The sequence below is a fragment of the Nyctibius grandis genome, chromosome 10 (genome assembly GCF_013368605.1).
Source record: "Nyctibius grandis isolate bNycGra1 chromosome 10, bNycGra1.pri, whole genome shotgun sequence".
Lineage (NCBI taxonomy): Eukaryota > Metazoa > Chordata > Aves > Nyctibiiformes > Nyctibiidae > Nyctibius > Nyctibius grandis.
In genome coordinates, this window is record NC_090667.1 from 23,428,654 (window position 1) to 23,441,991 (window position 13,338).

Here is a 13,338-nt window from a genome sequence, read left to right on the forward strand (position 1 = left end):
AATTCAGCTTTTGGTGAACAGCATCAGACAAGGCATCACATGAGTCCCAGATCCAGCACACGGTTAAGCACTGGCACTTATGCGTAAACCACACTTAATGAAGCCCAAATTACCAATGGAAATGGGAACGGCCCTGGAAGCCTGACAAGGGATGCAGGATCCACATTTATGTGACCAGGCACACGGATCTCATCAGCAGGTCAAAGAGGGACTTCAGAGCAATCCTTCCTGTGCTCAAAGTCAAATATTTATTCAGCCACTTGGAGATCAGGGTAGTCCTTCTCCTCTCCAGCCTGCCGTTGCATTGCTTTGCAGGTGTCTGGGAGCATCACGGAGATGGTCCCAGCTAAACACCGCTCTGTCTACATGTGTCTGCAGTGTGCTACTGCCTTCTGCCTCAGCACGGGCTGCACCGTGGCACTTTCATTTAAGTGCTGAAATCAAATTAATACCTTTTACACAGCCCTTTGCACCTTCTAGTGAATCCGTGTGTCACTTCTCTGCACCCTTGGCTTATGGGATTGATCAAAGGTGAGGAGGGAGAAATTTGGATGGGATCCCCTTGTTAAAACCCTGAAAGCACACACATTAGAATGCTACTAATAATCCTTCAGTTTCTTAGCATATGATAACTGCCTCCTAAAATATTAATCAAATCATGTCATGTGATCCTAAAAATAGGCTTTCTGATTCCACTCTGCTCTCTCTTTAAGGTTTCTTGGCTGTTGTGGTTTAACCTTTTCTGGCATTTCACTGATTGTAGCAACTGCTTTTCCAGAGAATTGCAAAAACCTGCTGCCCTTTCCCAGTGTGTACACACATAGGTGTATATACCTGCACATGCCACTCAGCTTTCCCATCATTTTGGTACAAGTATCTCTTCACCAGTATGCAAATACATTAATCCACCCAAGGAGATCAGAGGAATTTATTCTAAAATACAGTGCTGTGTAATCCCAACCTCTTTTTAGCTCTTCCACCACTTTGTCTGTCCCAGCTCCCTTCAGGACAAGACAGAAGATACACACACACCCAAAGATGTTGGGGAAGTCGATTGGCACACATGCCCCTTGCAGGTCTAGGACCACCCTGACTTCATTGCTTCCTTTCTGCTGCTGCAATGCTAATGGATGAAGTTCTATAAATATTTGATTGACCTGTCACTGCCATGCTGCTCTCATTTATCACTTACTCAAGTCGGATCCGAATTACTTTGGAATATTTTGTGCTGTCTTTACAGAGTGTTCATTTCTTCCCCTGCCAACCCCACTACCCCCTTCTCCGTGCCGCCTTCGACGCAGCACAGCCCGCAATGGAGCAGCTCCTGAAAACGGCCCCTCTTGGCAGGCAAGAAAACAGAGCCAAGTGCTTGGGGCAGTGGGACAGAGAAGGTGAATCTAAGATGCAAAAATAACTCAAATGGGGCGTGGTGATGTACGAAGGTTGAACCCACCCAAGCCTCAGTATGAGGGAGTACATACAGCAGTGTATGAGATCAACAGCCCCCTTCTGCGATTTCCATAGTGCTGAGTCCCAAAAGTGGATTACAGATTTACAAGAAATTCAGGTAATTTGCTCGTCATGTTACCCGTAGGAAGTGAGTAATTCTCTTGCGCTCACCGTTCTAATCAGAGTCTGGGTATTTTACTAGCGAGGGCTCTGGAATAAATTAGGAGATATAGTCTATACAATCAAATTCTATTCTGTTCATTTTCACTCCTGTCTTCTCTAGATTTTTACGTTTGGGATGAAATCAGCAAATTTTAGGGCTTGCCAAGACTGAAATTACTGTGTTTAGTAATGCAGCCCCTGAGCACACAGAGACCAGTGCTGCTTTGCTCACGGTAACGAGCTCCCCGGGGTGCTTGTGGCCCCGTCTGCCTGGGGCTGCCACAAAGGCCCTTCACCCCGTGCTGCTGTCTGCTAACCCCGTTCTGATCCCCCCCTGCAAACCACCAGTGCATCCGCTCCAGTGCTTTCATGGCCACTCCAGCCCTGCAGTCCTCCCCGCTGATGCCACGCAGCCTTTTACTATGGATCTTACCCCACTAAATCCCAGGGCTGAACCAGCTCTGGAAGCTAGTGTGGACTCGTGGTGTAGGTGACGTGTGAATCCCACGGGTTGAGTTGCCTCTGCACAAATAAATCCTTCTCTCAGCCCTCAAAAAACAGAAGCCTGATACATTGAACTACTTCTATCATTAGAATTACCCCTCTCATTAGCTCTCCCCCTCTGCCTCCTCCCTTCCTCATGTCAGCAATATGCTGATCCATCCTGCTTATACCAGCTCTTACCTTATACTCCAATTACTTTTTCATCTCCCCCACCGGCTGTTTTCAATACTATTATCTGCTGCATTTGCTGGATCTGGCTTTCAAGCGTTTGACTGATGCCTGATTCCTGTAACCAGAACATGTCTGTTGATCGGACTGTCAATGGATTTCTTGGCAGAAAGGGCATTGGGCCTTGCAAATGTGAAACTGTATTTCAATCTCATTTAGGAGGAAAGAGAAAGGAGAAAGAAAAATATCCTAAAGCCATATTTTTCCTTGCTCTCTTTGAACAAGTGCTTTAAGTAAACAAGCATTTTACCTTTTTTTAATAAGGTCATTTGTGACATCACTTTCTTATCAGAAAAAGGAACATTTTGTGTTGTGTATTTTCAGCACTGGAATGCTCTTCTTTATTTTGCAGCAAACGGTTTCTTACCGATTCTTCTCTGGGGAGGAAAAGAGCGGGGAGTGGGGAGGGAGATGTACACCCATCCTTGTCTTCTGGCTGCCCGCAGTGACACCGTGCTGTAACAAGACTATGCAAAGCCATCTCCTGGCCAGCCCTCCTCGTGCCTGCTCGCAGCTAGAGCCTCTCTGGAAGAATGCACCTTTGACTTTCCTAAATAACAACGCAATTACCTTCAAAAGCTGGCAGCCAAAGTACGTGCTGAGAAATGGCTACCATTAAGAACAAATTATCTGCTCTCAGGGAACAGCCAATTTGTTAACTCGTGAAGGAGGAGAAAGATCCCGGCTCCAGACCATGTAGGTGTGCAGATGGTGGTGGGAGAATGGCTGCTTTCAGCCAACCCTGGCCCAAGGCTGGGGAAATCTCCTGGGGTTTGTAGGAGGAGCCCTGGGTGAGCTGGATCCAGTGCATTTTGCTCCCTGTGCTTACAGGTGCAAATAAGCAGGTACCCACCACGCAATTCTCCTCTGTGCATGGGGCGGGGTATCCTGCAGAGTCATGCCATACATGGAAGCCACTCACACGGAATCAAAACATGGTCCTGCTGCTGGAGAGCTGAGCTCAAATACACCTGACCTGGTCACCTGTCTGTGGCTAATAGAGGGTGCCGGAATTGCTGGTATCACCTGAACTTCCAAAAGCCCTGAGGTCAGGAGCTGCATTTGCAAAACAAAGTCAAAAGCAGGGGGAAGACAATTTTTGAGACAGGAAAGACTGAGGCACAAATAAATTACTTGAAGCTTGCTTCCATCATTCTGTACCTTTAGGGCTGGACAGGAGAGTACTCGCACACTAAATATATTTTTCCCACTGGCTCATCAAGGGCTCTTCAAAAGCCAAGATAACTGTGATCTATGCAGAAAGATCCAGATTCTTTTTAACATCAGAGGCAAGTTTTGATATTACATCAAGCTACAGAGACCACCATGTGACATTTTCATATCTAAATGCAGCTCCAAGAAGCCCACCAGTGAGTTAGCTGGGAACACAGTTGAAATCACTGGTGCTAATAGGACTATTTCTGAAAACATTAGCGTGTTCAAACTTGGAGGCTTGCTTGAGACGTTTCTGGAAGACAAAAACAACCCTGGATGACTTGGAAATGGATCTGGTGGGCTTATAGTGCTAAATAAATAACAGCAGATTCAGGGAACTTTGAAGCTGACATGATTTTCTAGGTCATGTCGTCTTTTTTTTCCCCCTTGGCCAATACAGAGCGTTTTGTAGAGTGTAGCCTTGAGACCTCCTTCCAAACCAACCCTAAATGTTACAAGCAATACAGTTTGACAGCTGCTTAGCGGATACACACAGGCATTGGCTTTGTAGGTGCTGAAGCTGCTAGAGTATAGCTGTTAATCTAAGCAAGTATGTTTGGAGTATTTATTACCTTTTTAAGAGAAATGAGCTTGGGAAAAAAAGAGTCTGGAAGTGGATTGTGCAGAAAATCCCACCCTGAAAAGGGATGGATAATCACTTTCCTCCCTCCTAACAGCCCTGACCCATTGCTCCTGTCTTCCCCGCCCTGTCCCATGCTTTCCCGGTTAGGGTGAGACAGCCCAGATGTGGAAGACGGTATGGACATGGACCTAATGCCCTTTCAATGCTTCCAGGTAAAAAAACCTGGAAAACAAGGCAGAACTGGACTTTGCTGCCTAAAAGCCAGAGCAGAGGCAGAGCCAGGCCTGCTGTGGGAGATGGGGGATGGAGAGTGCTGCCAACGGAGGGCATGATGCTGGGATTGCTGGAGAGTCAGGTCCATTTCTTCTTCTCGTGGAGAGAATGAAGTTTCTTTCTTATCTCTCTCCTGACTCTTACAGTAAAGACATTGCACAATCACAGGCAGCTGTAGTGAGGAAAATGTAGATATGTTAGGAAACACAGACTTAGTGTAGCATCTGTTGTCCCCTCTGGGTCAAGCGGTAGTCTCAAAGGATGTGTCATCATGGAGGGAGCTCAGAGAGGATGGAGTAAGCACATCTGCCAGGAGACAGTCAACTCCTACAGAGATAAAATGGCCAGGAGACCTGGGATTTCAGCTCAAAAATCCCATTCTGGGGAAGTGAAGTAGGCTCAGGAGAGGCTTCTTGGCTTCCCCAGTAAGACCTGAAGGCAAGGCATGGCTTCAGTAGAAGTAATTTGCAAAAATCCAGACTATTTCAGTCCTAGTACTGGGCTTCCACACTTTACAGATGTTTATGCCCAAGCCAGAACCTTGTTTCTCATGGCCACATTCAAAACACTCCAGCTTCAGTTAAACCCACTCTTAGGCTCCCTTGCTGAGCCCTGAAGAAAAGGGGATGGACAGGAGGCAATTTTGGGTGCTACGGACTTGCTGCCATGCCACAGGGACTCTGAGCCCAGCACTAGGAGCCAGGGGAGCTTCAGTGCCTGCTCCAGTGGTGACAACAGGTATGGCCTGGCTGTACTGCAGACATCCTTCTTCACAGCACCACTTGCCCACCGCATGGTGCTGGAGCGAAGCACAATTAGGGGAAGGCTGACAGAAAGGAGACAGAATGAAAACCACAGCAGCCTGAAAAGCAACAGCAGCAGCAGGCCAAGAAGAGGTTATTCCCCTGATACGTCTCCTCTTCCCCCTCCCCATCAAGCCAGGAGCCTCTTTAGCTTCACATGGAGGTTGTGAGGATTCATTAGTTAATGTTTGTGAGGCACTGTATAGATGGAGAGAGCTATGTAAGTGCTAAGTATTATTATTATTACAGAGAGTCGCTGTTAAGGCAATGGATATGCTCTTAAGTGTCATTTCATATTTAATTAACGTACAATAATTGTCTTCCGAAACCTGCAGGTAAATCTTTATTCCTGACACTTCCTTTAAAGAGACATTGCAGCAGAGCTGCTGCTAATGGGCCTCCTCCCTGTTGGTCTCACCCTGGAGAAGAGTGGGATTAGCTGGGAGCAGGGGAAGCAGAGCTATCAGGGAAAGGAGGGTTGCAAGGGTTTTTCGTCCTCTCCACCACACCCCCATGCACACACACCACAGCCCCACGGTGAACCTGGGTTTCAGTCACTGATCTGACCTGAAAGGTTTGCTCTGCCAGACCTGTGCCAGCCCTGAGGGAGATGGGTGCTGCCCCTCGGGTGGAAGTCAGAGCTCCTGAGAGACACTGTGGGACCTGGTGAAGGACATGAGTCCACAGCCTTTCCCTAGGGTTTTCCCTGAGGTCAGGCTCTTGGCAGCATCATCTGAGCCCTGCACGTGCCTTCTAAGTAACTAAACACAGCTGCAGCTGTGCACCTTGCCATTATCGGTAGAATTAAAGGAATAAAAAAAGAGGATAGCAAAGCATGAAAGTACAGTACTGGGAATTTCCCTGCTATTTTTCAGGGACATCTTTGCCAAGAAATGGTATTCTCAGAGCTAGGCTACGTATCTTTTACCGACAGAGGGAAGCAAGGAGAAATCATCTGTGGGGCCATCTGCTCCTCCAGCAAATGGGAAGGGGAAGCCATCTCTCCGACCTCCCAGCGACGTCTGCATTTTCAAGAGAGGCAGGGGGAGTAAAAAAAGAAGCTGTCCATCATTAACTCCGAAATAACCTGCCTACAGGAGACACAGGAGGATGCCGGGGCCCTTCGTGTCCCTCTTCCTTACCCAAACGCCTTTTTTCTCTAAGATTTGTTGACAAATCGGTGCCCTCTATGGGCATCTCTCAGAAAAGCCCAAAGGACAGGTTTCCTCAGGTTGCTCCCGGGGTGCTCAGGGGGAGCCACGGATGCTGTGGTGCCAGCACCAAGCCCTGCACCTTCGTCTTTGAGATCTCCTTCTCGGTGGCAGGCAGGCACGGGCAGCAGCCCCCCCACCCTGTATTGCTCTCCCCTTACTCGCACCCACACACATGCCCTTCCTGCCCCCACAACAACCCTAATGTGATTGTCTGAATGTTCCTCATCAGCGCTAAGTGCTCTGAAGGTCACAGGCTATAAAGCTCCTGCCACCGCCAAGGACCAGGCTTTGCTCCAGCTCTGGCCTCATCGTCACCCTCCCCTTCTCTCCCCATGGCCCCGAGGCAGCCGAAGTGACAGAGCCCTGGGAGCTGCTCCTCTCCTCCCCAACAAACTCCCTCTTTCTTCCTCCGCTCTCATTTATTTCAATTTGCTATGCTCTCCTCTGTGGCTTTCAGCATTAGCTGGGGAGGGAGAGAGGGGAGGAAGGAGGGGAGGGGAGAGGAGGGAAGAGGAGAGGGATGCTTTCATGGTGGAGAGCCAGGGACACCCCGGTGTTGCACAGCTGGGTGGTGGGCAAGGGTCTGCCTGCAAGTGCGGCTGCACAATGGAGGGGAGATGATGGTAACTGAATGGCCGCGTAGGAGCTGTAGGGGAGTGTGGATGTCAGCCGGCAGCTCATGGGAGATTTAAAAATGTAAACTCAGATGTAAGGTCAGACTGGAGGTCACAGGAAAATCGGCCAATTTTTTAGGCTGATTTTGGGTGTAACTTCTCACGGTTCAGAACAGAATAGAGGTCAGTGAATCGGCAAAGTGCTGTCAGGACCTCAGGATGCTCTTGTGGCATATCACACTACCACAGCTGACTATTTAATTGCCAGTTCAGGGGAAAGAGGGCAATGCGTGCTCAGGGAGAGGTGGCACTGAAGCACTGGAACATTTGGGGCATGGGCCAAACTGCTGTGTGAAAGGGGTATTTGTGAAATTCATCCTCAGTGAAAGCACCACATTCCTGTGATTCGTGGCTAATGGGGAAACATCTCTGTTACAGCACTGCTCATTTTCTCTGCACCTCATGGGTTTTGCTTTTCTTCCTGGATTCCCAAATGGCTTCACTTGCCAGGAATACCTTGCACGAACTTCAGCTGTCCTAGCAGACACGGGATCTGCATTTGTCACCTCCTGTTGCCCCTCCTTTGACAGTGTCATCAGCCATTGCCATGCAGAAGCTTTTGTACCAGTCACTGAGTCCAGACTGACATAAACCTGGTGTTTTCCAGAGCACACCAACTCTCTGGTCCTTCATAAATGCAATTTAAGGTACAAGTCCTGCCCTTTCAGACCCTGTAATTCCTAGACATGGCTCATGGTGTTCATGGCACTCCTTTCCTTAAGGAATCAGACTGATGTGTGATGTTACTACTACGCAAAAGCCTATTTCCATGACCCCTTGTCCTGTATGGGACCTCAACAGATCCTTGGCGAGATGGTTTGCAGGGTCTGTCCTCTTTTATTCCCTAAGAATCCCCTCACAATGGCTATAAGAAACTCCCCAGTTAAACTATCTTCTAGTGGTTTGGTTTTATCCTTTGTGCTCATTCAGCTGTAGTCTAGAAAGGAGAAGCAGTGGAGATGTACTTGAGGAAGGACAGACCTAAAGAGGACACTTCAAGTTAGCATATAAAATCAAAACCTGAAACCATTAAAGGCCTCAACAAACGGGTAACAAATAATGTATATACCCACTGCTGACATGATGTCCTATCTGACATACTGAATTATAGCATGAATTTTTAATCCATCTTTGGAGCAGAGATTGAAGAACCTCTCTTTCTAGAAATATATCCCTTGCATTTTGGATATTGCTGTTAGTTGGTATTATCAATGCTCTCTTTTCCCCAAAAGCTTTCTTCAATAGTCATCACCCTGCATTGCAGGTTGTCCAATAGAAAATTGGAACAATGATAAAGAATAAGAGAAGAAAGAAAGCAAAAGAGAAAACTTCATGCTCACATCACAACAAATCTTAAAAGCAGATGGAAGAGAATGTCACCACCAGTTCTAAAGGTGGATACAAAAATATAATTAAGGTGCCTGTATTTCAACACATTGTCCAGAAAGTGTACTAGCATCCAAAAATACAATAATACTCAGAACAATCTAGCATTTTCAGGATGTAAGTGTGTTTCTACCTGTTAAAGTGAAAGGCAAGAGAGAGAATTCAGTTGCTATGGAAATCAGGCCATCTCCATGGGAATTCAGAAAGTAGAGTATCCTCTTGGCCAGTAAATCAGACACTGAGCAGCCATTTCTTGACCATGGCATTGAACAAATCCGAGCTGCTCACAGGACACATAATTTCCCCACCGTTACTGTCCTGTCTCAATGTCAATAAATTTGTGAAGAATTGGGTTCTTACTGGAGTTAAGAACTTGTTTTGTGGGGTGTTTCTGTGAAGGTGTCTCTTTGCCTTAGCTCCTGTTACTGGGATATAGATTTATGTGGGTGGGAAAAAAGAAATTCTTAGGTTTGCAGCTCAGTAGATGGTTTTGCTTTCACATTTTTTGCTGTGGAATAAAGAAGGGTCAGGTAGATACACAGGGAATAAAAGAAATAAAGGCCACATTAAAGAACAGCAATAAGAAGAGCTGACAGTCTTGTGCCCATCCATGTCTTGTTCAGGACTCCTCTCTTTGCCTTAATAGACTGACTAAAGAATATTAATGATTTAGCTGAGAGATCCCATCCCTTTGCCACAGGTGGCTGTCTCTGGCTCTGCTGCTCCTGGGCACAGGCGATCACTCAGAAGCTGGGGCCCCACAGAGGACCCCATGCACAGGTCTCCCTGAACACCACCGGTCCCCACCTCTGGTTTTCCTGCGGTGCCACCGTATGGAGGAGGTCAAGAAGCTCTGCAACTAGGAGCATCACGGGATGCTTTGCTGCAGAGCTCTTCTGTTTTATCATTATATTTAATCGCTGGTGCGTATTTGGTCCTTACAGCCCAGGAGACTGGATATTGCCCTGCTGAAGTCAAAGGAAGCTTTGACATGAGCACTGGTGCACAGACAATTGGCTGACGGAAAGAAGGTGATGGATTTACAGTGCTGATATCCTTGCTTTGACTGCTATGCAAACACCATATATTATACCTGTAAGTCCTGTATAAGCCAAGAAAATTAAAAAACACCTTGTAGAAAAGATCCCCGGTTGGATATACCTTTGTTCAAGGGGACGACTGCATTATGGTACAAATGCATGTACGTCTTTCAGCACTGGTGAATTTAATGGGGCTTTATTTGAATATATCTCAGTGGGTAAGTAGGGTTCACAGACAGAAATGTCTATCTGGTATACGTGTGTCGGAGAACACTGCCTGACATTGATGGAAAGCTATTTGATATGGTTTCATCTTTCGATTCATTTAGATTTTCAGAGCTCAGGCTAAGTTGCCCAACTTAATTTGTAATCATTTAAAGTAAGGGTTAAGTGAAGGTCACAGGCTACTCTCATTTAGAGGGAAACCTCTGCAGTACTCGCATGTTTTGACCTTTTGAGTGTTTTCTGACTCCACTGACCAGCTGCGCTCTTCATAGCACTGTTAACCTGTGAGCAATGTGTGCAGTGGTCATCTCCCACAGTAATGCAGAAATTTAAAAGGTTAAAGTAGTTGAGAATATTCCTGGCGAGAGTAGGTACTGAATCCGTAGGAACAGATTTTGTGTGTGTCTGTGTGTGTCTGGCAGGAACTTCCTGCTCTGCAAGGTTTGCATTAGAAGTAAATTGAAGAGAATGCAAAACAGGGCTGTGAGCAGATGTAACCAGGTCACCTAAGTTCAGACAGCTCTGGCTGCAGGTTATCTCAGCAATCAGCTCAGTGGAGAGAGTGGTTTAATACAAATAGGAATCTGTGATGTCTCAGAGCTCTAAAAAATAATACTAAAAAAAATTCCAGCAGTATCGCAAAGCTAGGGACTCACATCTTTTCCAAACTTCATATGCAGAACCCTGGGAAATATGAAGTTTTGACGTAACCAGAGTTAACAGCAAACTGCACCGAGTGTGTAGTGGATGGGATGCGCTCTCTCACTTCAGCAGTGCTCAAAAGTAAAATCCTTGTGATCTATGCCCCGTCTTTTTTATGCTCTAATTTTTCCCCCCACATTTATGATCCAGTTCCTAGTTCTGCAACTCTTCCTTCTGCCTTTCATGAGGAGAAATGGAAAAATCGTAAAACCAGAATGCCACAGTGAGTCAAGTCTCTCGTCTTCCCAGTATCTTGGCTTCCACGACAGTGGCTAGTCCCAGATGCCTCCTAATCACAAGCTCTCAGACACCCATCTTTTCACTTTTTCCTGATGCCACAAATACCCAGAGAAGGGAAAAAGTAGATAGTTTATTCTGAGAAATGAGAGGGGCTTTATTTCATTGTGATACACTCTAAATATACAGAAAGGTTCAAACGTCTCTGCTTTTGCCCTCGGACTTCTGACTGTTGCAGGCTAAGCCTCTAACTCCGAGATCCGTGTAAAAGAGCAGTGGGAAATCACTCATCATTAAAAATTCAAGTTGTCCAATATATTGGTCAAGGGCTGACAGAGAGTTTCCAGTGTGCAGCTCTGAGAAAAAAAAAAGAGCTGAGTGGGAGGTAGAGCCCCCCTCCTCCTCCTGAGCATCCCTGTGAAGGGGCATGGGCTTTTTCAGCTTTCTGCATCTTGACACAGCCAGGAAGAGCACAAAAATGCCGTTTGCCTTTCCAGACCACCTTGCAGTGTGGCAGGGAAAGGGCTGGTGTTACACATGCTGATAGTGATAGTACATGATATGCAGTCAGCAGTTTGTTGCAATCAGAGCTTCTGCTGAGCACGTATAAAGCCTGCCCCTTTCCTGTTAATTGAATGTAAGCCCTTTGGTACTTTTCTCTCTTTGATCTCACTTGGAATGAGACGTAAGGCTATTAAGGCAGAGGAACTGGGAGAGTACAATGCTAGCAGTAATCTGTGTCAGGATGAAGGGATGTTACGCAAGAGACTAGGAATGAGATGGAGCGTGATTCCCCCCCCCCCCTCCATTTTCTGATCTAATCCCAAAGGGTGCTTTTTAATATTCACCGGATAGCAACTACAAAGCAGTAAAACTGATGGACATAGGGGGAAAAAATCATGCAACAAACACATGTAAAAAAGCTCGTTTGCACCAAAACACCCCTGCATCTCTACGGCAAAGACTACCTGCTTACCAGGGGATATAAATGGCTCTTTGAAGTAAACGCGTGTTTCTGCGTTCAGCATGCAGCATTACTGCAGGATTTAAAGACTACGAAACACAGCACTACAGAGAATGGCTGATCATATTGAAACCAAAACGAGAAAAAATGCAAAATAAAAAGATTAGAAGATAATTACTTCAATTCATTTTGTACCTGGAGCAATTACTGTTTAGACTGGGGATGACTTGTAGGTGAAATAGTTAGGTCTGCGATAGAAACTGCAGACACAATGTTAATAGTTAAAATGTCAGTGTTAAGCTTCATTAAAAGAAAAACCCAGCTCCCTACCCTGGTTCTGTATTTTCTTTCATGATTACCAAAGTGAGCACTTATATAACATGCTGCATATTTCAAAGCAAGTTATAAAATTAGCTACTAAGTGCACGTAACGCCTTTTTGCACCGCTGGAGGTGAACGTACTGCACCTTTCAGATGGTGTTATGTATATTGTAACATCCCATTTTTCATATTTAGGGATCTAAAATTATGAAGCCAAAGAATCTGTTTTTGGGACCTATCAAAATCCTTATTTTCAGTCTGAAAGGACATGAAGATAGTTATTACTTCATCATGAAAGTTCGTTGGGATTTTTTTGAAATGTATTCCTAAAAACCTGGAAATAGAAAAACTGAAGAAAGGAGAAGAAAACCTGAAACACTTTGGTTTGCTTTTGTCTGGTTAAAAATTAAACACGAAAAAAGTTATGCAGAACAGTTAAAAAACCCCATTAAAATCTTAAAAATAACAAAAGGTCATTTTCAGCCAGCTCAGACCAGAGCAGAGGGTATACAGAACAAGAGTTATGTGCTACAGATCCTCATGCTTAGTGAAAATCTGACCATGTATTTTAGCACCTCCAATCACTAGTCCAACAGCCCTCTTCTTTTGCTTGCTTGGTGCCTTGGAGCTTTCCACTCTGTCTCTGTCTGGTTTGGTCAGAGCAGGCTAGATGGTCTCTGGTCATGCTATAGTTTTTTCCATATTCAGCAACTGCTGCAGTGACCCAGGTCTCTGGTGGCACTTTTTAAGCAGGAAAACATGTTCCTGCAGCTCCTTTGACAGTAATGGGCTCTGCCACAAGGCAGCAAACCCTTGTTCCTCTCTAGCCCCTCTCCTTTTTCAGCTCTTTGGTGCAATGTCTCTCCTTGGCTGCCTCTGGAAAGTCTGGGTTCCCAGGCCAGCACACCCAAGAGCTCTGTCCTATTACTGCCGAAAGAGAATGGCAAAACCCCTTCACCTGAGCCAGGACCATCCACCAAGCTCATGCCATCAATGTGTTTGGTTTCATGGCACTCTCCTGCCAGCACAGTCACCCTCTCCTTGCTGATACATGGCAAAACCCACCTACACGCAGCAAGTCCTGAGCCTCCCTTTAGGGGACAGAGCTTCCCAATGGGTGGTTTGATTGTTTGTTTTCAAAATATAATCACGTGTGTATTAAAAATAGCATCACGCTGACTTGCTTCCTGTGAAAACAAGATCCAGTGCTAGGAAACTAAACATAATTTTAAACGTTATCATCCAACTAATCATGTTTTACCTCTGTTGGTATTCCATTTCAATCCATATAATTTTTCTGGTATGAACCTGGGTCAGTTTTGCATATGTCCAATCTATTTTATATATACATGTTCACT